We start from the raw sequence: 27,198 nt of genomic DNA, 5'->3' as shown, positions 1-27,198 counted from the left end.
GACCTTTATTATTTGGGCGGAGGGACGTGTTGATTGTTTGGGCGGAGAACGTCAAAAATCCTGTAGTGTGTAAAAATTATACAAAGAGTTACTGATTACATTATGGGGTCAAGAGGTTAAAGGTCAGAGGTCTTATTAGGTAAAAACTGTTAATGCGCTAGCTTGTGAACCAGTAATGGTATTTTGACCAAGCATGGTGCAAGCATATATTATGATGCAAACATGAATTTGGTTCAAGTGACTCGTGGTCGTCGCGCTAGGCTTCCTCTCCCCATTGGTATTTTTGTGAATATACGATTGTTCTTCACAGTTCTGTTTAAATATGTTTCAACTATCCCCTTCATTGTTTTATTCAGTGGTTTATTACAACACGCTGTTTTTCTTCTTATTTAAAAGGCTCCTTTCAATTTCCTCTTCATCTCATTCCATTTCAAAAAAATATTCAATCTCTTATGATTCCAAATCACTCCATGCTCTAAATTCTCATTCATTCCATCCCTCCTCCATCGTTCTTAAACGAATCGCTAACTTGAAAATCACAACAAACCCAATTTGTTATATATGTGCATCTTTCATTAATCATCCACTTTCTAAATTCCCACCTTGCCCCTCCCCTTCAAATCTCCCCCCCAACCATCCCTCCCAAATTCTCCCTCCTCCCACCTCCTTCTCAAAGCTGCCTCCTCCCCACTTCCTCTCCCTCCTATGTCATACCCCCACCTCCCCCAACCTTCTACTTTCCTCTGCCCCCCCTCAAACAAACTCTCACTGTGCCTCATTCCATCACCATCAAACCTTTCGTCCTCCTCATCCTTCCCTTTCTTGTAACTCCTCTGTAATCTCTGACACACTATCAACTGCTCTTCCTACATCCCCCTCTCACCCTTCATCTGACCCTACCCCTCCCCTCCCCTGTCCTGCACCCGATGCTCCCCATCTCTCCTCACTAACGGTATGGACCTCAAACATCCGGGGCCTTCGCTCAAACCTGATTGATCTCTCCATTCAGGTTGCTTCTGAAAATCCAGACTTGATCTGCTTAACAGAAACTTTCCTCCTTCAAGATGTCTCTGATTCCTTAATATCTCTTCCTGGTTACTCCCTCCTCCGGTACGATAGACCTGATCCTCGTCCTGGTGGTGGGGTGGCTATCTTTATCAAAAACTCTCTTCCTCACTCTCCCTGCACTGCCCTCTCTCCACCCCACCCACAGGAGTACCTCTGGCTACGGCTTCCTCTCCGCTCCCACCTTTTGTTCATATGTGTTCTGTACCGTCCTCCAAACAGTGATGACTCCATTTACATTTCTCTGTCGGACAACATGGACCAACTTCTATCAACTCATCCAAACTCTCTCTTCCTCATATGTGGTGACTTCAACTGTCATCATGCCAGCTGGCTGGGTGTGGGTTCATCTCTCACCAGCCATGGCACCTCAGCAAAGGACTTCTGCGACTCATTGGGACTGACACAATCTGTCAATTTCCCAACCCGGATCTCAGTCAATGGAGTATCTTCTCTTCTGGACTTGGTTATGACTAACTTCCCTGCAAATGTCTGCTGCTCTTCTTCTGCTCCAATCGGTTCTTCTGATCATGTGCTTGTTAAAGTGGACATCTCACTGGCCATTCTCAGAGAGCCTCCTCAGCGCCGACGAGTCTGGCATTTCACTCAGGCCGACTGGCACGGTCTGCAAGCAGCCATCCATCAACTGGACTGGTCTCCCATCTCTAATGCCTCTGACATCAATTCTTCCTGGGAATTCTTCCAAAGCAAACTGCTCTCTCTCATGCACAGATTTATCCCATCTCGTCTTCAGTTGTCTTACCCTTCCTCCCGTCCATGGTACACTGAATCTTGTGGTGAGGCAGTTGCCCTGAAACAACTTGCCTTTGCCTCTTGGAAGGCAAATCCAACTGAAGGCAATCTCAGTTCCTTCCACCAAGCTCGAAACAAGTGTGTTTCTACCCTCAGGAGTGCCAGGAAGCACTATCTCTCCACACTCAAGTTTGAACTCTCAAACCTGTCTCCTTCCTCCAAATCCTGGTGGCGTCTGGTCAAATCCGTTTCTGGTGTTTGTTCCCCCTCCATCCCCTCCCTTACCTCAAATGGCTACACAGTTGACACCGCACGTGACAAAGCCGAATGCCTCAACTCTGTGTTTGCCTCAAAATCTTGTGTCCCAAACCCATCTCTCTCTGTTCCCACCTTTCCCAGTCGAACCCAACTGCTCCTGGACTCTGTGTCCTTCTCTCCTGACAAGGTGGAGAAGTTTTTATCAAACCTCGACTCTGATTCTGCAACTGGCCCAGATGGCATCAGCCCTCGGGTCCTAAAATCCTGCTCTGCCGCTCTATCTCACCCTCTCTCTGTTCTTTTCACCCTCTCTTTTGCTCAAGGTCATCTGCCAGCATCTTGGAAATCAGCAAACATTACCGCTTTACACAAAAAAGGTGCAAAAACAGATCCTTGCAACTACAGACCAATCAGCCTGCTCCCAATTATCAGCAAAGTCATGGAATCCATCATTGCTTCAGATATCAAATCCTTCCTCTTCTCCAATGGCTTGATCTCTGATCATCAATTTGGATTCAGACCAGGTCATTCTACTCTGGACATGTTGCTTCTGCTGTCTCAACAATGGATGGAGGTCCTCAATGCCAAACAGGAAATCAGAGCTGTCTCACTTGACATATCACGTGCCTTCGATACAGTCTGGCACCCAGCTCTGCTCACCAAACTCACCTCCTATGGTATTCAGGGAAATCTCCACTCATGGCTTGCGGATTTCCTCTCTGGTCGTAGGCAACGTGTGGCCCTGAATGGATTTCTCTCATCTTCCCTTCCTGTTCTGGCTGGAGTTCCCCAAGGCAGTGTTCTGGGCCCTGTGCTATTTCTGGTCTTCATCAATGACCTCTCCGACTCTCTGGAAAATCCTCTCTATCTCTTTGCTGATGACTCCACTATCTGCCGCTCCATTCCTCATCCCTCAGATCGGCAGTCTGCAGCCTCCTCACTCTCTGCAGACCTGGACAAAATCACAGACTGGTCAAACAAGTGGAACATGTCTTTCAATCCTGACAAATCTCACACTCTTACAATGTCTCTCCGAAAGGACCGACTGGACAACCCTCCCATCTACTTTCTCAACAATCCTCTCCAAGAAGTTCTGTCGCTCAAGCTTTTGGGTCTCACTATCTGCCATGATCTTTCTTGGGAAAACCACATTTCCAAGCTGGCCTCCAAAGCCAGTCGCCGACTGGGCATCCTCCGTCGTGCGAAGTCCTTCCTTGGCACACCTGAGCTCCTCACCACATACAAGGCTTTCATCCGCAGCTCAATGGAATACTGTTCCCCCCTCTGGGCTGGTGCTCCTGCCTCACACCTTGCTCGGCTTCACGCTGTTGAGGCCAAAGCTTTCAGAATCATTGGAATCTCCTGCGATGTAGTCAACTCCGAGGGCCTTTCACTCACTCACCGCAGGCAGGTTGGTGGTCTTTCTGTCTTCTACCGACTCCTCTCTGGCCTTGCTCCCCCAGCTCTCTCTGTGCTCTGTCCCCCAAATATTCCTTCAGGTCGCACAAGATCTGCCTGCAACCCTCTTATGGTTAAACTGCCAAAGTCTAGGCTCTCTGCTCACCTTCACTCTTTCATTCCCCTTTTCTCCCGCCTCTGGAACAAACTCCCCCACTCCATTCAATCCCACTCCTCCCTCCAGGTCTTTAAAACAGCTGTTCACCACCATCTCTTATCTTCCCCCATCGAAAACCTTGATCTTTTCTACCCCCGGTAATTCACCCCAGAGTCCTTGCAGCGTTCATATGTTTTATTCCTCTCCCACTTCCCCCCAAGTCCTCCCGATGTCCCTGCTCTCAAATGTTGTGTTTGTGTCCTTCCCCCTCTCTCCCCATCTTGTCTGCCGCTCCCCTTGTTTTTTTGTGTTTTGTGTGTCGGTTTGTCTTTTTTGTGATTATTGTTAGCTCTTTCACGAGCCTCGATCTTGTATACAAAAAAAAAAAAAAAAAAAAAAAAAAAAACTGATTAGATTTTGCCATCAAGAGGTCAAAGGTCATGTGAGGTAAAAATGTGATGCTTCAGAAGTGCTTAAGGGATTTTTAACCAAACTTGGTAGAAGTATTATCAATCATGTATCAGGTAAAAAAAAAAACACATGGATACTGCTAGGACTTCCAGGAAAGAAGTCGGTATTTCAAAAAAGTGGATCTGGGGTGAATTAACGGGGGTAGAAAAGATCAAGGTTTTGGATGGGGGAAGATAAGAGATGGTGGTGAACAGCTGTTTTAAAGACCTGGAGGGAGGAGTGGGATTGAAGGGAGTGGGGGAGTTTGTTTCAGAGGCGGGAGAAAAGAGGAATGAAAGAGTGAAGGTGAGCAGAGAGCCGAGATTTCGGCAGTTTAACCATCAGAGGGTTGCTGGCAGATCTTGTGCGACCTGTAGGAATATTTGGGGGACAGAGCACAGAGAGAGCTGTAGTCCTTGAGCCAGACCAAAAGTAATGCTCCGGCGGGGGGAGTAATTCTCATTATGATTTTCCATTAGACCAATGTCTCAAGTGTCAGAAAAGGTGTGATGGACATCTGAGAACGGTAGCTTAGTGCCCGGATGGACGCCATCTTTGAAACCACCCAGCTCGAAAATGCCCATTTGGTGGGGTACATTGTTGCACGTGTATCTGGACTTCTATACTAGCTATCGATGTGCGGTTGACGACTAAATATACGTCCGATGTGTACCGTCTAAATAAAAAATAATATGAAGCATTTTGTTTTAGATTAATTATTATAAAAATCAATTATCGAAAAAAAATCATATATTTTTCAATATTTTATTATTAGACTTGTACTTTTTTTAGTGAAACAACACTGGTATGATTTTCCAAATTATGCATTGTGCTACACCGTTTATCTGTCTATAAAAATAACTCAAAAACTAAAACATATCATCCACCACGAGTTTACAACAAATAAATGTAAAGAGGCATAAAATGACTTAGGCCGCCGCTGGCATTATCTATTCTGACGATAACGCAAGTTAGGAATGTCGTACGGAGAGGATTTTAACACCATACGATATCTAATAAGCAGGCGGAAATTGTTACATAGGAAATCTGCACTTTGGTGGCCATCTTGGATTTCAAAATGGCCGCCAATTATATTAATTATTCATTACTAGAGTTTGGAAAGACGTATGGAGCTGATTTTAACACCATACGATGTATATTCCTAATAAGCAAGCGGAGGTATCATTGAACATGTCATGTTTTAGTCAAATAACACCGGTATGATCTTCCAAATTATACATTTTGCTAAACCGTTTATCTGTCTATAAAGATTTTCAGGCAATTTGGCCTGCATTATAATAGAGAACAACATATGCTATACAATATACAGTGCAGTGCACACAAAGTACCACTTCCGTCACATGTGCACCCTTCGGTCCCGACTGTATTAGCATTCGATAACATCGACAGGCTAGAGGAATCGCTGAGTGGTGGCGGAACATCGCATCGCGTCAACGGTATCATCGTCCAACCGAAGTCGCAGTCGTGTTTGCCGCCCCAACCTCCATCGGCAGTATCCAAATCAGATAAGAAGCGATCTATCCCGTCATCCAGCGATTTAGTTCCAATATACAGCGGTGGGAAACGAGAGGGCCCACCTGCAATCAAGCCTGCAGATCTTTCTGACACTCTTGCAGGCGCAACATCCCTTGCGCAGCGCCGAAATCACGTATGGATTATGACTCGCATGCTGGAACCATGCGACCAGACAATCAGTTCGTGGACTGGTTTCAACATCATGACTAGAGATCGTGTTCAGGTGACGGAAGATGTAGTTGGCTACCTGCCGACTATAAACGCGCCTGCCACAGATATGGCAACAGTGCAAGAAATCCTCAGAGAAGCTCTGAACATCATGTCATCACTTCAGCTTGAGCGTATACCGGTGGTGCTAGACCAGGCACTATTTGCTAAGGCGACCGAAATAGCATGGAAAGATGTCGATCGATATGGAAGAATCGTGCTCATGATGGGGAACTTCCATACCATCTGTAACTTCATGTCGAGCATTGGGAAAATGTTTGGAGATGCAGGCCTTCGGGATGTAGCTGTTGAGTCAGGAGTAATCGCTGAAGGTTCCATCAACAGGGTTCTGGAAGGCAAGCAATACAACCGTGCTGTGCGACTCCACAAGTTGATGTACGAGGCACTAATGCGCATCATTTGGAAGGGCTTCCAGGTGTGGATAGAAAGCAATCATCCTGACAAGGAACCCCAGATTCGAAGCACTGACCTCAAAATTCGCAGCATCAAGGAGGATGTTTGCCACGAGACTCTCGCTGCTGCTCTCGATGATGATTCATGTGTACAGAGCTTTGACATGTTCGCGAAATACCTACATTTTCTGCGAACCAAACATGGAGACCTGGCTCGCTTCTGGATGATGTATATTGATATGGTAGAGACCCTGCTGGGGTTGATTCGTGCGGATAGAGAAGGCGACTGGATGCTTCACTTGGCTTGTGTCAGAAGAGTGATCCCTTGGTGTTTCGCAATGAACAAGGTGAACTATGCTAGATATCTACCAGTGTACTATGCACAGATGACGCAACTCCACGAAACATGCCCCGAGTTGTACAGGCATTTCAATCAAGGCTACTTCTCCGTACAGCTTAGACCAGGGAATCCATTTGCCAGAATCGCTGTTGATCAGACAACAGAAGAAACAGTAAACAAAGATACGCAAACAGCTGGAGGAACACGAGGTTTTAGTCTTCGACAAGGGGCTGTGTCACGATACTATCTAACTGCAGAAAATCGGGCTACTGCACTGAGGCAACTACGAGAAACTATCCTTGTGAATGGCAGCGACACATCTCACGCCAAGCACCCTGACTTGTCTACTTCTCGCATCAAACGTGATGAGTCTGGCGTCACAGCTATCTGTGATCTACTGGAAAATGACTGGACCAATCCATTCGCCGATGATCCGTCATGTCTTCTCAGTATATCTACCGGAGCGGCTGCGAGGGAGGACGTTTCTAATGACCTACTCAACACCCTGCAAAAGGGGGAAGCGGCGTATCAAAGCTTCCAGAAACGTCTTGAAGAGGGAACAGGCTTTCATGACACATTGAACAAGCTAAACTTGAAGACCTTTGGTAAGATCAAGCAGAAAGTTGTGAAGGGCACAAACAAGGAGATCGTCCTGAGAGCTGACAGACAACTGTTTGCCACCATGATACTCATCGCCAAGACAAGGAACCTCGACATGCAACTTGTCCTTTGTCACCCACTAGGGCCGTTACCATGGTCTTTGGCAAACGTTGATGGGTCAATGAAAAAAACGAACAAAGCTGCACTTGCGAAACACATGGAAGGTCTTGTGGAACCAGCCGAGAGCGTTGACAAGCGAAGTGCAACAATAATTGATGCGATGGCTCTCATACAAAAGATGCATGGCGAGAACGACACGTTCGAAGAACTATCTGACCGCATCCTTGCTGCAGCGCTTCACGCTGGTCAAGGCAGTGAGCGCATCGATGTTGTCTTTGACACATACACAGAAGAATCCATCAAAGCAGCTGAGCGTGTGAACCGCGGTTCAAATGAAGGCATCAGTTTCAGCGAGATCAGACCCGCACACAAAATCATGAACTGGCGGCGTCTCCTTGCTTGCAGCCAGACAAAGGAGAAACTGGTTGTGTTTCTGGCGGAGTCGTGGAAACATGAAACAAATCGTGAAAAGCTAGGCAACAGAACACTGTATGTCACCTGTGGTGAAAAATGTGTGGTACTGACCCGCGATAGGTGGAAGTTGGTGCAAGCACTCGAATGTAGCCACGAGGAAGCAGACACGCGTATGTTTCTCCACGCAAAGCACGCCGCTACCCACTACAAGACGATCATCTTAGTGGCAGATGACACCGACGTTCTGATCATCAGTCTTCATCTCAGCAGAACCATCAATAGTCAGCTCTTCATCAGACGAGGAACAAAGGTTCGAGTCAGAATGATCGACGTTGGAAAGTTGGCTGCGGTATTGGGGTCTGGAGTTTGCAGTGCATTGCCAGGGCTTCATGCATGGAGCGGGTGTGACACTGTGAGTGCTCTGGCTAGCCAAGGAAAGATAAAGGCTTTGAAGCTTGTGCTAGCGAATGAGCTGTATCTTCAAGCATTCACAGATCTGGGATCTTCGTGGAATGTACCAACAGACGTCTTCAATAGCATTCAGGCCTTCACGTGTCAGCTGTACGCCAAGAACACGGAGATCGTCGGTGTTAATTCGCTCCGTTATCACATGTTCTGTGCAAAGAAGGGCCAGATCGAATCTGGACAATTGCCGCCTTGTGAAGACTCCTTGATGCAGCATACGCTTAGGGCCAACTATCAGGCGGCTATCTGGCGACGCAGCCTTGAAAACCTACCAGACGTCCCAACACCATCAGCAGGACATGGTTGGGAACTCGATGATGGCGGTTCGCTCACAATCCGATGGATGGCGGGTCTACCAGCTCCAGATGTCGTCTTGAATCTCATCTCATGCACATGCAGAAGGACGTGTCGACCGTCAGATTGCTCCTGCATACTGAATGGGTTGAAGTGCACTGTTGTGTGTAAGCTGCAGGGATGCTCCAACATGGTGCAGGATGATGCTATCGTGGCTCAGGATGCCAATGACTCTGATGGCGACTCTGATGATTAACTTTGTGTGCACTGTATATTGTATAGCATATGTTGTTCTCTATTATAATGCAGGCCAAATTGCCTGAAAATCTTTATAGACAGATAAACGGTTTAGCAAAATGTATAATTTGGAAGATCATACCGGTGTTATTTGACTAAAACATGACATGTTCAATGATACCTCCGCTTGCTTATTAGGAATATACATCGTATGGTGTTAAAATCAGCTCCATACGTCTTTCCAAACTCTAGTAATGAATAATTAATATAATTGGCGGCCATTTTGAAATCCAAGATGGCCACCAAAGTGCAGATTTCCTATGTAACAATTTCCGCCTGCTTATTAGATATCGTATGGTGTTAAAATCCTCTCCGTACGACATTCCTAACTTGCGTTATCGTCAGAATAGATAATGCCAGCGGCGGCCTAAGTCATTTTATGCCTCTTTACATTTATTTGTTGTAAACTCGTGGTGGATGATATGTTTTAGTTTTTGAGTTATTTTTATAGACAGATAAACGGTGTAGCACAATGCATAATTTGGAAAATCATACCAGTGTTGTTTCACTAAAAAAAGTACAAGTCTAATAATAAAATATTGAAAAATATATGATTTTTTTTCGATAATTGATTTTTATAATAATTAATCTAAAACAAAATGCTTCATATTATTTTTTATTTAGACGGTACACATCGGACGTATATTTAGTCGTCAACCGCACATCGATAGCTAGTATAGAAGTCCAGATACACGTGCAACAATGTACCCCACCAAATGGGCATTTTCGAGCTGGGTGGTTTCAAAGATGGCGTCCATCCGGGCACTAAGCTACCGTTCTCAGATGTCCATCACACCTTTTCTGACACTTGAGACATTGGTCTAATGGAAAATCATAATGAGAATTACTCCCCCCGCCGGAGCATTCACTTCAAAATATGGCCGGTTGGCTCAAGGACTACTGGGGGAGCAAGGCCGGAGAGGAGTCGGTAGAAGACAGAAAGACCACCAACCTGCCTGCGGTGAGTGAGTGAGAGGCCCTCGGAGTTAGCTTCATCGCGGGAGATTCCAATGATTCTGAACGCTTTGGCCTCAACAGCGTGAAGCCGAGCTAGGTGTGAGGCAGGAGCACCGGCCCAGAGGGGAGAACAGTATTCCATTGAGCTGCGGATGAAAGCCTTGCATGTGGTAAGGAGCTCAGGTGTGCCAAGGAAGGACTTCGCACGACGGAGGATGCCCAGTCGGCGACTGGCTTTGGAGGCCAGCTTGGAAATGTGGTTTTCCCAGGAAAGATCATGGTTCATATTATAAATGCCAAACTGACCCACATCCTTCGGACACGGGTGTGATTTATTTTTTAATTATGGTGATCACCTTGAAATGTTTGTTTCTGAAGATAATTGCATGCTTGCTCTCTTCTAATAACAATCAATGCCCTCATCTCCTGTGTGGGTGCCAGGGGTGGAAGACACGTCCGGCTGAAAGCGGCATGCAAGTTGCTGTGGAGGGTTGCTGTCATGGAGAGCTGGACAAAATCTATGAAACGGTGAGTTTGGTTTGTTGTTACTTGGGCACAAAAACTTTGGGGTATGTTATGTTGTTAGGTCATCTCATCCTGACTCTCAGAGATGAACTTATAAAATGGGTCATGATGTCCGGATGTCTGTCCGTCCATGCGGTCATCCGTCAGTTAACGTTTTGCTATTTTTTCGACTCCTCCCTTGACTCTCTGCCTATTGTTTTGAAACTCGACACATTGATACAAGACAGTGGTCTCACAATCGCCTGGGCTTCGATGTTTATATTTCATATCATAGGGGCGGAGGGGGGGGGGAGGAGGGAGGTGGGGGTATCCACTGAAACTTCAGATCCCTACTCGTCCCTTATTTACCAACCAATTGCTCTGCAATCTGATACAGCCCTTATACGTGATGGTGCACAGGATAGCTCGGTCTTATATATCTCGATTTTGGATCAAGGGGCTTCCTGGTGGGTTCTTCTGAACTACAACCTCAAGAGATGCGACTTGATATGAGCCTCGACTTGGTATCAGCCCACTCGGGGCTATTTAATGATTGTTGCTCAAATTATTTATTTATTTGGACCCATGTTGGGAACACTTTGAGTAACGTTGCACCTTATGGTGGCAGAAATGCAGTAACTATTGAATGTTCACAGCTTTTATTATTCCTTCCCTTTTGTACACAAAGAAAATGTTTTTTAATTGCAGCTGGCAGAGGCGGTACAGCAAGGTGGGCAGCCCGTGGACCTCCTCCTTTGCTGTGGTGACTTTCAAGCTGTTCGTAATGAGAGCGACCTGCTTTGCATGGCTGTACCCCCGAAGTACCGAAACATGCAAGACTTCCACAGGTAACCAAACACCTTTTAGCCAGCCATACCATGAGTGTCCAGTCTCTGTCGGGAGATGGAATTCCGTCTTAAGAGATTTCTGCCATTTATTTATTCCATTCATTTGGGCTGACAGGATGGCCTGTAGGTACCTACACTCGTCCCTAAGCTGTCTAGCCTGGATTTGAATCCTGACCCAGCTATAAACTGTCATCCTGGTGTTCCACGGGCAGGGCGAGTTGTCAATGAGTGTGCCATCCCTCGGATTGATGTTAAACTGGGGTCCCGTCTCTCGGCACTAGTTGGTGGACGTTAAAGATCCCACGATGTCATTCACAAAGAGTAGGTGCACTCAGCGCCGACACCATGAACAAATTAGAAATTCTTGCCCTGACCTTAGTCGAGCATCAGGTGTGGCCAGCTGGTTCGTGAAAGACTCTTACACAAGCCTCGACTTGATATACATAAATAAATAATTAAATAAACTTCCCCTTCACCACCAGCATCTGCCTTCCAGCTCTAGTAAGGCATTGGATACAAGTGCTGCTGCCTTTCATGTCTTGCTCCAGCAGGCCTTGGCATGTCTTGGTGCCTTTTGGAGATTAAAGCCATTTCCTTGTCCCCACTTATTTCACTTCCTTGATCACTTTGTCTGATCTTCCGTAATATTAATCCTATAGTTACTGTTAACTTGGTATAACATAACATCTACATACCTTTAACATCTTTTGGCAGTCTTCCCCTTCTGACCACTCACTAGTCCTTCATTATTGGACCCATATTGAGGGGTTTTGTAAGGGGCGGTGCAGCATGACGGACTTTGATTGTACGTGCCATTACTTGATGTCGCAGGTATTATTCTGGAGAGAAGCAGGCTCCTGTGCTGACGGTGTTTATCGGAGGAAACCACGAGGCATCAAACCATCTGCAGGAGTTACCTTTTGGTGGATGGTTGGCACCAAACGTCTACTACATGGGTGTGTTTTCCATGAGACACCTCACACACAACCTCATTCTATATGAGCTGTGTTCTAGCAGGAACCTGTCTTCTCTTTTGTTTGTTTGCGTGTTGTAAATAAATGGTTCTTGATCTGCGGTTCCTGAGATGATGCGTTTTGCTTGGTGCACTTTGTACCTTCGTCTCCATCCTCGGTCCTTGACTGCTGCCTGCAGGTCAACTACGACCGAGCCAGAGGGTCCTGGTAGGCAGTGGTCATGGGCCGAGGACTGCGGTGGCGATGCAGTCACACAGGACTGAAAACGTGTTCTCTCAAGGACTGCAGGTTTGTTTGTCTTGCTTCTTGTTGTTGCTGCTGCTGTTGTTGTTTTAAAATATTAATTTCTGCACATTACGAGGTTGATTTGCCTTTGTGTGACATGTGTGCAGGGTATGCTGGCGTGTTGTGTGTTGGTGGGATTCGGATAGCAGGCCTTTCTGGGATCTACAAAGGTCACGATTACCACAAAGGTTTGTTGAAATGCTTGTGCACCTGGATGTAGACAGTGATGGAAACTTTTTGTGTCTCCACACCGCTAGAGTTTTTCGCAAGTTTTAATTCGACCGATCTTGGCAACAGTGGACATTTTCATTTCTCTATTGCAGGCCATTTTGAATGCCCACCATACTCGCAGGATTGCCTGCGGAGCGCCTACCACGTCCGCAGCCTGGATGTGTATCGCCTCATGCAGGTGGGCTTTACCTGTGACCAATGCTTGCATTACCATGGTACTCGAGCCTGCACTGCGATTATTATTTTTTTGATCACAGTTGCCTTCCATTTTCTTTCAACATGAATGAATGAATGAATGATCGTTTTAAGGCCATTTTCCCCGCTAGAGCGGGGGTTAGCCTTGCGGGCCCCATGTCAATCATGGTTCCCTGTTTGAGGCAATGTTTTTATGGCCGGATGCCCTTCCGGAAGCCAACCCTTGGTCACGCTGTTATGATGCGCAGGGATACGGCGTACCTATTCTAAATCGGGGTACACACCGTGATCATTCATCCCAGCAAGCTGGTACTCAATTGCCGACCACGGAAGGACGACAGGCTGAGTCAACCCCCCTGGTGTTAATTCCGGGATTCGAACCCAGGATCCTAGGATCCCAAGCCGGCACCCTAACCGCTAAGCCAACACCAGGGCTCAAGCTTTTGCTTTCAACATTCTTTGCATTTCCAAGTCCTCATTATTTTCCTCCTTGTTTCAGCTTTCCAATCCCCCAGATGTTTTCCTCAGTCATGACTGGCCCCTGGGAGTTACGGTGGGAAGCGGCGTTGCAGGGTTGCTCAGAAGGAAGCCGTTCTTTGCTCAAGAAGTGGAAGGGGGCAGGCTTGGTAGTCCTCCAGCTGGAGCATTGCTGAGGAAACTACAACCTGAGGAAACTACAACCGTCTTATTGGTTCTCGGCGCATCTCCATGTTAAATATGCGACCATTGTCCAGCACCAGGTACATTAGAACCAGCTGGGTTACCAGGGGCACCTTGGAAGCAAACCTTCCATTGATTCAAAGGGCTGGGCTGATTAGATGACCACAAGGCCCACCAAATAATCACAGGGACCGCATCCTTTGCTCTTATCATGAATTTCTCAATGTGATTTGTTGCTGTAGCTGGAAGACGGACAGAAATCTCCACAAGTGACTAAATTCCTCGCTCTGGATAAATGTCTTCCCTGGCGGGAGTTTCTCCAGGTGAGGTTCGTGCAAAATGCTTTCTTTGATCAGAGATTTTTTTTCCCCTGTATATTTCTTTTGTTGAGTATTTTTTGATATACAAATATAATTAGGTGCTGTTCATGCTGGTGTTTTACCAAGATATCCTTAAACCCATCCGGATTAGGTTCTGGAACTGGGACTCTCGTGGAACTCCCCTCCCAAGCTGGAATATGATGAGTGGCTGGCGATCATGCAAGCCACGGACCATCTGACCTGTGCCTCTCCACGCAACCAGTTACCACCAGACAGGTTAGCATGACCCCCGCACTAATTTGCTAATTTTTTTCATTACTGTACACATTCATCAAGGAACCCCTTCCTCGGTGACATTCAGTTTTGCTCATCTTTCCCTGGGCAGTAATTGAATTTGTCGTGCTTTGGAGGATGGTGTTTTTTTTTGTTTTTTTAACGGTGTCCCTGAATTTCAACGAGAATATTATTGTTGTAGCTGTCGGGTCACCTGGTGCGAATCCCAGTGGACTGTCCACAGCAGCCGTAACTGCCAGCTGAGTCAAAGACCCCGAACCGGATCATGATACCTTACTGATGGGACCTCCAAGTCGGCCGATACGTTATGCTAATTTGTGCCACGCACTTCGCCTCTAAAGGCTGAGCTGGTGAGGAGCACGGCACCGTGTGGATGCATGGCGTTTGTTGCCATTCACAATTGATCAACAATGAATGAATGAATGAGCGTTTTGAGGCCATTTTTCCCCGCTAGAGCGGGGCTTAGCCTTGCGGGCCCCATGACAATCATGGTTCCCTGTTTGAGGCAATGTTTTTATGGCCGGATGCCCTTCCTGACGCCAACCCTTGGTCACGCTCTTACGATGCGCAGGGATACGGTGTACCTATTCTAAACCGGGGTACACACCGGGATCATTCATCCCAGCAAGCTGGTACCCAATTTGCCGACCTCAGGAGGATGACAGACTGAGTCAACCCCCCTGGCGTTAATTCAGCGATCGGCCGGGATTCGAACCCAGGATCCTAGGATCCCGAGCCGGCACCCTAACCACTAAGCCAACACCATGGATCAACACCATTGATCAACAATGGACTTTCCTAATTGGAAGGGCGATCACCACGGCTCAAATTCACCCTTCGATCAGGTATATTTAATTGTAGTGATAATGGTGCGTGCCGCGTGGTGGAAGGAAATACAAAAGTAGCAATTCCACTGAATCACCAAGAAACCCCTTAACCCTTACTGATACGTGCCCACGAAGCAACGATGAACAGAAGATCCACAATAACTTAAGCCTTTTGGGGCCCAATCATTTATACAATAGAAAGGCAGAGGGATTCTGGAGACGACAAATACCGGGCGATGGCCGGTAGAACCAGGCAGAATGGTTGAAAGTTACAGATTCCGGCTGCTCTGCTGGGAACGAGTCACTGTGTCCCGGTTGTTCCGGCTCGAGAGGAGAGGGCATGCCTCTGGCTGTCTGGGCATGCTCTGGAATGGCAGCTCAAGCGAATTACGCAATTGAATCCAGGCTTCTGCTCTGCTGCCTCTCGGCGCACCCACCTTTATAGCTCCGGCCTCCGTCACCCATGACTTGTTGCATCCCTCCCCTCCCCTTTCGTTCATCATTGGGCCATGGGGGCATGATGCCCCATCCTGACCTTTCACCCTGGTGGTCTGGTGCACAACAACGGCTACAGCTGTCGAGCTGACTTCTCCCATCCAAACCTGTGCCTAAAGGCCTGGTCTTTCGCTTAAAAGAACATAAAACAGGCTCAAAATGATTGCAGTTTTTTTTTTTGGGACTCACACATTAGGGAGGGTGGACATCATCTATATATCACATAAAACACTGAATATCTAATATCACGATGAATTAGTTTTCAATTCAATTCAAAGAAACCTTCATTTCCATAGTTGCCAAAATAGAGTCAAACAAAAATATACAAAAGTAATACTTTTGTGACACTTGATTTCACTTCACACTTATTCTGTTACATTCACTGCAGAGATGACTAAACTATACTACGGAGATAACTACACACCCTGGCGCTGTCTATTGAGGTCTTTTGTCCGGCACTTCAAGTGTCCTTGGTGACTGACCACAAGGCCTGTCCCTGGCCCAAGCAGCCTCTCCATAACTTGAGGATTAGCAAGGGCCCATGTGATTTTTCTACTGGTGGTGTCTTTGGCCCATGTAGCCCAACACGAGCAAGCAAACGGCACTTGTGGCTCAACAAGAAATAAAAGGCATTTGGCCTTGAAACGAGTTTTGTCTTCTGGCTTTTAAGGCCCAGCAAAATGATGCAGCAGATAAGTGGCAGCAGGTGCCACAGCAGGTGAGCAGCACGACCTGGCAGATGGCATGGCTTACAGGAAGGTAGTGTTGTTGAAGTGGCAAGTCAAGTGAGTGGCCAGTAGATGTCGTGAACCGGCAGATGAATGACGTGATGGTAAGATCATGTGATTGCAGCAGATAGGATGGCTGGCTTATGCCCCAACCTACTCTACCCGAGCTGCCCAGCTATTCCCTCTATCCTATCTCGAACTCCATCCTCTCTAAACCGCTCTTGGCTAATATATCCCTCCCGGGCCCGCTAATTCCGTCAAACTAATCTATCTTCCAAGAGAAGATCAAGGCACGTGTCGTGACTATAACATGATGAAGTGGCATGGCCTTACCTGGATCGCTAGCGGAGCGAGCCCTGCACTAACAATTTGGAATGCAATGGGTCATCACAAAAAAAAATTACCCACTCAGTTTGTCTCGGTGGCTTGGTAGTCCAAATGGTAGTCTAACATTTACAATGATACGAAGGGGAAGCATCTCCAACTGACGTAACTTTTGCAAAAACACTTTTTCATTTTACTTTAAACCCACTTTACTGTGGTTCAATGTAACCAATTGACCCGCCATCCCACGTGCTGGTGCCCTAACAAGTGCGTGCGTGCCTGGCTCTAAAATTTTATTTTCTTTGCCAAAGCACAATATCTCTCTTATGGCTCTCTCTGCAGGCTTCTGCCTGCTTCCCAAATGTGTCATCCCTGGGCTGCTGGGGCCATTTCCGAGCTACCTGCTCCACTCCGAGTTCTGGAGAGTTCTCTCTGGCTCTCGCAAGTTCCCTTTCTAGCCCGTGGCACCTCCAGCGCTCTCTTCGGTGTTTGGGCCCACTTCACAAATTTCTGGGTCGCCCCTCTGGACCCAGTGCACACTGAGCACCCAAGATGCCCCTCCCCAAATACCTACACTCAATGAGCCACACCCCCAGCCTGTCAACGAATTATTGCACCCAATAAACAAAACTTTACTTATTCCAGCACCAATAACGGAACAGCATCCACGTTTCAAACCAGCTGAATCCCCTACACCCATTTTAAATGGGGATTCCCTCTCCACAGCGGTGTGCTTCTTCTTCATGATTCACACCCTATTTACACCATCAACAACAACAACATGCATTTTAAAGGCCATTTTCCCTGCTAGAGCGGGCGTTAGCCTTGCGGTCCCCATGACGATCTTCTCCATCTTGCCCTATTTTCTGCATCTCTCCTTGTTAACCCCCTTGCCCGCATTTCTTCATCAACCATGTTTAGCCAGTCTTTCTCAGTCTTCCCCGTCCTCTACTTCCTTCTACATTCATTTCCATCACTCTTCTCAACCAGTCACTTTCATCCTTCCTCAACACATGACCAAACCATCTCAACCTGATCCTCTTCACAGCATCCATCACAGGCTCTATTCCCATCATCTTTCGCAATTCATCATTTGTCTTCCTCTCTCTCAACGATACTCCGCACATCCGTCGAACCATTCGCATTTCCACCCTTTCCAGCCTTCGTTACCCATGTCTCGCTCCCATAAATCATAACACTTCTCACACATGCAGCATACACCTTTCCCTTCAGCTTCAACGACACTCCCCTCCTCGTCAGCACGCCACTCAGTTCCCGAAACTTCCACTCAGTATGATCCACCTTCTCCATTCAGCATGTCTCCTAGGTAGCAAAATGTTTTCACACTTTCCAGCTTCACGCCGTCTCCAAGATCCAACTCAATACACCATTCGTCCAATATTTATTCCTAAACATTTTAGGTCCACGTACCTCATTCACATTCACCTTATCAACTCCTCACCCATTCATAATCTTGTCAGGATGAGAAGAGGAAGGCATCTACTGTATCCTGTCAACCAATTAAAAATGAAAGTATAAATCCTCGGAAAAATACAAAGCCCATCCGCATGCGCTTTGTATTTATGCTTCTTCTTCTTTCTTCGTATACTAAACAAAACGAAAACGGCTAAAAATAAAATAAACTGACGATTTTTATGCAGCCTTGACTTTTGACCTTTTCATCTAAAAAAGAACAATCTGCTTCTAGCTTTTGATTCGTGAACCAATCATGTGAAATTATTACAATTTCAGGTCAATTGGATGAATATTGGCAATTTTATGTGATGCTGACCTTTTGACTAAATTATTAATTTGTCTTCTCCATATTGTCCCCCGTCGCTCAGCGGAGCGAAAGGGGGACTATCGCTTTCCCCTCCGTCCGTGTGTCCGTCCGTCCATCCGTGCGGGCGGGCGTGTGTGCGTGCGTGCGTAAGCGATGGACCGCATTCGAATTTGGTGTGTGGGTGCAACCCACGTCAAAATCCAAGATGGCCGCCGCCATGTATGTCTGATGCCATGTATGTCTGAACCTTGTAACCTGCATATCTTGAAAAATAAGCGAAGTACCAACTTCTAATCTGGTGTGTGGATGTATCTAGGCATAAGGAAGAACGCTCTTGAAAATTGGGTTGCCACGTCAAAATCCAAGATGGCCGCCGCCATGTATGTCTGAACATTGTGAGATGAATATCTTGAAAAATAAGCAAAGTACCAACGTCTAATTTGGTGTGTGGGTGTATCTCGGCATAAGAAAGAACGCTGTTGAAAATTGGGTCTCCACGTCAAAATCCAAGATGGCCGCCACCATATATATGTCTGAACCTTGTGAGTGAAATATTTTAAAAAATAAGCGAAGTACCAACTTCTAATTGGGGGGGAGGGGGGGTATCTAGGCACAAGCAAGAACGCTGTTTAAAATTGGGTCGCCACGTCAAAATCCAAGATGGCCGCCGCCATGTATGTCTGAACCTTGTAACCTGCATATCTTGAAAAATAAGCGAAGTACCAACTTCTAATCTGGTGTGTGGGTGTATCTAGGCATAAGGAAGGACGCTATTGAAAATTGGGTCGCCACGTCAAAATCCAAGATGGATGCCACCATGTATGTCTGAACCTTGTGAGATGAATATCTTGAAAAATAAGCGAAGTACCAACTTCTAATCTGGTGTTTGGGTGTATCTAGGCATAAGGAAGGACGCTATTGAAAATTGGGTCGCCACGTCAAAATCCAAGATGGCCCAGCCATGTATGTCTGAACCTTGTGAGATGAATATCTTGAAAAATAAGCGAAGTACCAACTTCTAATTTGGTGTGTGGGTGTATCTCGGCAAAAGGAAGAATGCTATTGAAAATTGGGTCGCCACGTCAAAATCCAAGATGGCCGCCACCATATATATGTCTGAAACTTGTGAGTGAAATATCTTGAAAAATAAGCGAAGTACCAACTTCTAATCTGGTGTGTGGGTGTATCTAGGCACACGCAAGAACGCTGTTTAAAATTGGGTCGCCACGTCAAAATCCAAGATGGCCACCGCCATGTATGTCTGATGCCATGTATGTCTGAACCTTGTAACCTGCATATCTTGAAAAATAAGCGAAGTGCCAACTTCTAATCTGGTGTGTGGGTGTATCTAGGCATAAGGAAGAACGCGATTGAAAATTGGGTCGCCACGTCAAAATCCAAGATGGCCGCCGCCATGTATGTCTGAACCTTGTGAGATGAATATCTTGAAAAATAAGCGAAGTACCAACTTCTAATCCGGGGTGTGGGTGTATCTCTGCATAAGTACGAACGCCCCCCCCCCTTCCCACACCTCCTCCCCCCAAGCCCTCTCCCTCACACAGATCTCTCGATGTCCCTGCTCTCAAATGTAGTGTTTGTGTGCTTCCCCCTCTCTCCCCATCTTGTCTCCCGCTCCCTTTATTATATGTTTTATGTGTCTGTTTGATTTTTTTGTGTGATTAATGTTAGCTCTTTCACGAGCCTCGATCCTGTATACAAAGAAAAAAAACGCGATTGAAAATTGGGTCGCCACGTCAAAATCCAAGATGGCCGCCACCATATATATGTCTGAAACTTGTGAGCGAAATATCTCGAACAATAAGCGAAGTACCAACGTCTAATCTGGTGTGTGGGTGTATCTATTGGGTCGCCACGTCAAAATCCAAGATGGCCACCGCCATGTATGTCTGAACCTTGTGAGATGAATATCTTGAAAAATAAGCGAAGTACCAACTTCTAATTTGGTGTGTGGGTGTATCTCGGCATAAGCAAGAAGGCCATTGAAAATTGCGTCGCCACGTCAAAATCCAAGATGGCCGCCACCATATATATGTCTGAACCTTGTGAGCGAAATATCTTGAAAAATAAGCGAAGTACCAACTTCTAATTTGGTGTGTGGGTGTATCTCGGCATAAGGAAGAAGGCCATTGAAAATTGGGTCGCCACGTCAAAATCCAAGATGGCCACCGCCATGTATGTCTGAACCTTGTGAGATGAATATCTTGAAAAATAAGCGAAGTACCAACTTCTAATTTGGTGTGTGGGTGTATCTCGGCATGAGGAAGAATGCTATTGTAAATTGGGTCGCCACTTCAAAATCCAAGATGGCCGCCACCATATATATGTCTGAACCTTGTGAGCGTAATATCTTGAAAAATAAGCAAAGCACCAACTTCTAATCTGGTGTTTGGGTGTATCTAGGCGCAAGGAAGAATGCTATTGAAAATTGGATCGCCACGTCAAATCCAATATGGCCACCGCCATGTATGTCTGAACCTTGTGAGCAGAATATCTTGAAAAATAAGCGAAGTACCAACTTCTAATCTGGTGTGTGGGTGCATCTAGGCATAAGGAAGAAGGCTATTGAAAATTGGGTGGCCATGTCAAAATCCAATATAGCCACCTCCATGTAGGTCTGAACCTTGTGAGCGAAATATCATATCATAGCATGTTTTCTGCGTCTTAAACTTTGTCAACTCACATCACTTCACCGACGGGGGACCTAGGCGTAACGCTTTTTCTCATAATAACACTGGTGACAATTTGATAAAAGCTTCTTTTTTTCTTTTTTTTACCAAAAAATGGTAAAAACGTTATGGCCTGGACAGACAGATGGACAGCCAGACACATATGTTCACAGGCAGACACAGAAGTGATTGGAAACCCCAGTTTTCCGCTGCAAGGGCAATGGGCTAATTATTTGAAACCCCGTCGATTTGTGTCGTCATCTAAATCCTGAGAGAACTCGTCCTCGGCCTCCACGCCCAACGCCCTTGCTACGGGACCCCATGCCTTGCGGTCACCATGCCCACTTTCGCTAAGCTCTCTGCATGGTCCTCCATGCACGTTGCACGGGCTGCTGTGCACTCACCTAGGGGTCCCTACGTGGCCCATCCCTGACAGTTATGGTTCCTCCACCTTCTTGCCAATACTCATGGGGGGACCATGCAAATTTATCTTTTCGCTTCCCCCTCCATTTCTGCAGGGCTCGTGGGGGATCCTTCCCTTTCTCCGATTTACCTTTCAGCCCCATCCTTCTCTCCAAGGCTTACTGGGGCTAACATGGTGCCATTTCCTTTTTGTACTCTAAGCTTTCCATAAACCATGGAGTGAGCATGCAAGTTAAATTCCAACTACACTCCAGGGGCATGCATGCTCCCACATGCGGCCCTCGGTTCACCCTGAGCTGGAGCTGTGCTTGTTAATCCCTCGGGAAGCCACTCTAAAACTGCTGCTATACAGTCTGTCGCCAGAGGTGGCTCTCCCATCTGCGTTCCTCCATTTTTTTCACCTTGCACAGGTGCCCCGCATTTGTCGCTCACCACGTACATGCACATGCACACTTTCCCTCTGCAACAGCTGGCCCAGTATGCACAGGCCATGTGGTTTCAATCTCTCGGCAAGAAAGGTCGATGTGCACCGAAAAGCATAGTTTGTAAACCGGCCATTCAATGGACCACACAGACCTTCGCTGCGGCTTCGGGTAGTTCATGTGCTGGGCTCCTTCACATCTACATGCACCTTGGGAAGCGTCCCTGTCCAAACTCATGTTATCTGGACCCCTGTTCCCCATTCACACCATTTATCCACATACCTGGTGTCCATTGCCGGACGCCGCCCGCAATCATGTTTCTCCGGCATGGATCCCTGCACGTGCAGAGTCGCACATGCCGCAGACATCTCCACCTAAGTACGTCCACTGACCTCATCTGCCATGGCCTGTTCTAACTCTCCTCTTGACCTCCTGGCTCTGGCTACTAGATCCCCAACTGGCGCTCCCATTCTTTTCTTTCCCTCTAACTCCCGTTCCGATGCTATTCCTAATCTGTCAGTCCTTGCTATGAACTACGCACATCTGCCAGGCTTCCGCCATTCCTCATGGTTGGCCTTGATTTCTTCCGTCCTCTCGACTTGGGCTGCTTCCATGGCAGCCATCAGCTGTTAACATTGGCCATCACTTCCTGGCTATCGCCCTGCTGCTGCAGTAATGCCGGCCTGTTACCCCCCACTGCTGATTCAGTTGGAGGCACCGGGATAGCTATTGGAGTCTATGGGGCTACTGGGTAGTGGGGGCAACACCACAGCACTCGATAACGACCCCTCTGCTTGCATTTTGGCCGAGGCTATAGTGGCATCAGTCCAGTGGGCCCCCTGGTTCGAGCCACTTTGATCGCTCATCGCAATTAATTTGTAGTGCCAATCGCGCTCAGCAATTTCTCCTGAGGTGCGATTTCTCATACCTTCGGTCCATATCTCGCTGACACCAGTATTGTAGCCATCGGGTCGTCCCAGTTGTGGTGCTCTATGATCAGGGCCCATGCCTGCTACGGGGATGTACACCTGCTACGGGGACGTACACCTGCTACGGGGACGTACATGGTTCTCGGTGCCTCTATCCGGGTGGCTGCCTTGCGCCACAAATACCAGTTTTTCACTGTGTCCAGGCCATGTGGAATCTTGCACTGCCATTATTTATTTAAGGAAAACATACCAACACCTCACAATGGGGAAAACCATATAAACACAAAGGTGGGTATATCGTTTTGTAGATATGAGCTGTCTGGGAGGGAAGGTGAAGGAAACTTAAGAAAAACAAATTTGACACTGCCTGGCATACACATGTTACGTACACTTATGCTGAACATGTACTATGGAAATAACTAGTATAAACTAAAAACCAATTACACCTGAGACACATCAGTAGCAATATTTTGTTTTGGTTCACAAGATAATTTCTGTTATCTGAAATTGTTTTGGTGGTGATGATGGTGCTTTCTGTCGCCCATAGCGTTGTGAAGCTTTGTGCTGATGACCTGTCCCGTGTTCGTGACCTCCTGAGCGGTGATCTTGCTGTTCCAACCAGTTTCTCACCCACGGTTCCATTCTACTCCCCGAAGAATATTGTAGGGGGGAAGGTTAAGCCACCTGTTCCTGTACCCAGCCCACAGACGGCCACCTATTGTCGCCGCCTGGGACTTACAGATGTGTTCATCTTGGCAGCAGCTCGGTGAGCCCGGTGGTGACTTTGGGCTGGCACTGCTACCTTCAGTGATCATTGTGTTAAAGCAGACTGGTGCAGACAATATGAGGCCTTTTCACATTTATTCAATGCGTTTGCATCAATAGCTCTTCATTTGTCTTCGTTACTTGGAAGCGTGAAAGCTACGACAGTTTATTTTGACAAAAGCAGGCAGTTGTGTGAAGGTGCCCGGATGTTAGAATCTCTGTGTAACCTCGGGTTTATTTTAGCAATGAATTGCATTTTTTATTTCTTCTTCTTCTTATTTATTTATTTTGTATACAAGATCGAGGCTCGTGGAAGAGCATTAAAACTGTTAAAGCATTAAACTGAATTGCGTCGAAATTTTAATTTGCATTAAAACTGAATTCCATTTACAAAGCCAGACTCGTGGTGTAATTGTTAGACCAATCGTCTGGGAGGTTGGAGGTTCAAACCCCGGCCCAGTACTACCAAACACTTTCAAAATGGTACCTGCCGCTTCCTTGCTTAACCCTCAGCATTATAAAAGAATACGAGCACGGACAATCCATGGGGAGGAGGGATTCCTCCTTGGGGAATTCCCTGCTCTTAGCGTGTTGAGAAATGTTGTGCCATTGTTGTGGCATCGCTCGTAACCACAATGCCCTGGGAATTCCCGGCTTTGTCGTGTGTGTGTGTGTGTGTGTGTGTGTGTGTGTGTGTGTGTGTGTGTGTGTGTGTGTGTGTGTGTGTGTGTGTGTGTGTGTGTGTGTGTGTGTGTGTGTGTGTGTGCGCGTGTGTGTGCGTGCATGTCTGCGTGCATATGCGTTTATTTCTAGCATTAGATCATGTAAAATTAAAGATTTTTTTTTTTTGTTTGTGCAATTTTTCTCTCCATTACCTTTTATTGGTAAACATGGTGTTGTATTCCATTTGCCGTAATTTATCATCCATTGTAGAAATGTTGGTTCCATGTGTGCATTTCCATGCAGGGCTGGCCATGGACTTGCTGAAGCATCCAATTCGTCCCTCATTGTAAACTTCAGCAGTGCTGACCTATCAGGGAATTCTTCTTTGAACCCCGATGAGATCCTGCTGGACGATGATGATGTTGACGGAGATGAAAGGGCCGCCGATGATGAAATTGACGGCATTTGTCTCGCTGACACGAGTGGTAAGCTGATTCGGCGAGCACTTTGTGATGTCAATGCTTATCTCATCTCCTCGCCTCTCCTCGACTCATTTGAAACAAAAGCCAAACTTATCAAACTGAGAAATACACAGCAATTCCAAGCCGCTTATTACATAACTCCCCTCTTATCCAATTGGAATGTATCCCCACCAAACTTTGTTTCAAAGGTACCGCATTTTTGGAGTAAACATGCCATGAGTTGCTTCATTACCTCCGCCACCGAAAGAGGATGGAGGTTATATTTTCACCCCGGCTTGTTTGTTTGTCTGTCTGAACAAGATATCTCAACGTTGTGACGGAATTTGGTGTGACATTGTGAATTTGGCGTTGACGGATTCGGACGGAATTTGGTAGAGAGGTTGGGTGTGTGACAAAGACGAAATTATTAGATTTTGATGAAGATCCAGATGTGGAACTGAGAATTTTAGTGATTCTTCACCATTGAGCGATCAAAATTACACACTCCCGCTGTGCAATTCAAAATGCCTCATCACACGTCGCCATAGAGACGGCCTTGTTTTAACTGAGGATAACGACTGAGTGAAGATTGATGAAATGCAGTTTGGATTTATGCCAGGAAGAGGAACGACAGACGTGCTTTTTATTGTGAGGCAGTTGCAGGAGAAGTATATGGAGAAGAGGAAGAAGTTGTTTCTTGGGTTTGTTGATCTGGAGAAGCATTCGATTGGGTTGCACGTGAAGTAGTGACATGGGCAATGAGGAAGTTAGGAGTGGAGGAATGGTTGATCAGAGTAGTGATGGCAATGTACAAAAGAGCGCGCACAGCTGTAAGGACGAAGCACGGGAACAGTGGTGAGTTTGAGGTGAATGTGGGAGTGCATCAGGGGTCGGTACTAAGTCCACTACTATTTGTAGCTGTGATGGAGGTGCTGGCTCAGACCGTAAACGAGGGTTTACCGTGGGAGTTGTTGTATGCAGATGATCTGGTGTTGATTGCAGAAAGTATGGATGGACTGAAGGAGAAGATGAACAAGTGGAAGGAATGTATGGAGACAAAAGGTCTGAAGGTGAATATCGGAAAGACGAAGGTGATTGCAAGTGGTAAAGCATGTGGTGAGGTGGAAAGAACTGGGAAGTGGCCGTGTGCTGTGTGCAGGAAGTGTGTCGGAGTGAATTTCATTCAATGTCCAATGTGCGCTGAGTGGGTTCATCAAAAATGTAGTGGTTTGAGAGGGTCATTAACCAGTGTGGCAGCTACATTCAAATGTAAGGTGTGCACAGAGGGAGCTGAGGAAATGTTGAGTTGGATCTTGGAGACGGCGTGAAGCTGGAAGGTGTGAAAACATTTTGCTACCTCGGAGACATGCTGAATGGAGAAGGTGGATCTGACTCGGCAACGGTTGCTAGAGTGAGATGTGCATGGAAGAAGTTTCGGGAACTGAGTGGCGTGCTGATGAGGAGGGGAGTGTCGTTGAAGCTGAAGGGAAAGGTGTATGCTGCATGTGTGAGAAGTGTTATGATTTATGGAACGAGACATGGGTAATGAACGTAGAGCAGCAACGAAGGCTGGAAAGGGTGGAAATGCGAATGGTTTGGTGGGTGTGCGGGGTATCGCTGAGAGAGAAGAAGACAAATGATGAATTGAGAAAGATGTTGGGAATAGAGCCTGTGATTGATGCTGTGAAGAGGAACAGGTTTAGATGGTTTGGTCATGTGTTGAGGAAGGATGAAAGTGACTGGTTGAGAAGAGTGATGGAAATGAATGTAGAAGGAAGTAGAGGATGGGGAAGACTGAGAAAGACTTGGCTAAAGAAGGTCGAAGAAGAAATGCGGGCAAGGGGGTTAACAAGGGGAGATGCAGAAAATAGGGCAAAATGGAGAAGATTGTCATGGGGACCGCAAGGCTATCCCCCGCTTTTGCAGGGAAAATGGCCTTAAAATGCCTGTTGTTGTTGTGTTGTATAACGACTGCACGTGAGTTGCTGTGCTATGATTTACACCAATAATACAAACATTTCTTTTGCAGAAATGTATTTGTAATATTCATGTTATTACATTTTTATAAGCAATTGAAGTTGCCATGACATCACCTTCAAAAAAATTTCATGAGTAACTGCTTAGCACTTGCACATGGGAGGGGTACATGCAGACTGGATGTTTGGGAAAATTTCGCAAGAGTTTGAGCGAATAGTTCAGTTATGTGACAGGACGTGACAGACACTGCATTGACGTACATTAAATATGACCATAAGTATGTTAAATACTTGACCTCACCAGCACGTAATTCAAAACACCTCACACAACCATGTACATGCCACATGATTCAAAACGCCTCACCAACATATAAACGCCAAATTATTAAAAACACCTCACAGCCCCGTTATTAAAATTACCTCACCTCCACGTAATTACCAACTTCCACTGTGCAATTCAAAACACCCAATCAGACGTCGCTATAGAGACGAGCTGCATGTGAGTAGCTGTGTTAGTTTGCTGACACCAATCGTAATACATTTGTTTTGTACATGTATTTGTAATATTCGTGATTTTACATTTTTATAAACAATTGAAGTTGAAGATTTAAGTTAAAAAAAAATTATGAACTTAAAAACATCCCCCTTGGGACATACACATGGGAGAGGTAGGTGCATAC

General features: G+C 46.4%; 1 pseudogene across 1 annotated transcript in view; it reads left to right on the top strand.

Annotated features, from left to right (window-relative positions):
* The window catches only part of LOC137439305 (lariat debranching enzyme-like), a 95,634-nt pseudogene that overhangs the window by 1,736 nt on the left and 66,700 nt on the right, over positions 1-27,198 (top strand). The window contains exons 2-11 of the transcript XR_013621552.1: positions 10,166-10,252; positions 10,937-11,076; positions 11,908-12,032; positions 12,443-12,523; positions 12,659-12,744; positions 13,261-13,501; positions 13,664-13,744; positions 13,893-14,017; positions 23,201-23,419; positions 24,385-24,566. The product of XR_013621552.1 is annotated as a lariat debranching enzyme-like (transcript). The remainder of the gene's footprint in view (positions 1-10,165; positions 10,253-10,936; positions 11,077-11,907; positions 12,033-12,442; positions 12,524-12,658; positions 12,745-13,260; positions 13,502-13,663; positions 13,745-13,892; positions 14,018-23,200; positions 23,420-24,384; positions 24,567-27,198) is intronic.

The sequence above is a fragment of the Myxine glutinosa genome, unplaced genomic scaffold (assembly GCF_964187855.1).
Source record: "Myxine glutinosa unplaced genomic scaffold, kmMyxGlut1.1 SCAFFOLD_602, whole genome shotgun sequence".
NCBI lineage: Eukaryota > Metazoa > Chordata > Myxini > Myxiniformes > Myxinidae > Myxine > Myxine glutinosa.
The sequence above is the reverse complement of the archived record's forward strand: the minus strand, read 5'-3'. Positions and strand labels throughout refer to the sequence as shown.